Below are 495 nucleotides of genomic sequence, written 5' to 3'. Positions count from 1 at the left end.
TTACTACACTGGTAACGGCAAAAAGAAAAGGGAGTAAAAAAGAATAAACTAAACCAGTGATATGTAACTTGATACTAGATACATTTTATTGTTAATTTGAAATAGGAAAAATGTAGATCAAAAATTAACTAGAAGAACTCTATACAGTTTTATTGTTGAGTGTAATGTAATACATGAAATAAACAAGAAGGCATTCAGTTATTTCGTCCAGGCAAATCTAATATTAAAAAAATATGACTGTATTATATCCCAAAATTTCTATGTATGAATATTACAAATGAATCACCGCAACATTGAAATCTGTATGTGTTCTATAAATAAAGAACTGAATTTACGTATTTTCCTATATATCCCATGTCCGTAATCTCGCAACATATTCATTAAACCATTATAATCAATCTAGTCGACGTGTGTGTGGTTACCAATTAGTATATAAAGAGCTAAATTCGAATCAACTTTCGATCACGCTCTAATTCCTTTTGTAGAAGAAATTGC

The sequence above is a fragment of the Penaeus monodon genome, chromosome 15 (genome assembly GCF_015228065.2).
Source record: "Penaeus monodon isolate SGIC_2016 chromosome 15, NSTDA_Pmon_1, whole genome shotgun sequence".
Lineage (NCBI taxonomy): Eukaryota > Metazoa > Arthropoda > Malacostraca > Decapoda > Penaeidae > Penaeus > Penaeus monodon.
The sequence above is the reverse complement of the archived record's forward strand: the minus strand, read 5'-3'. Positions refer to the sequence as shown.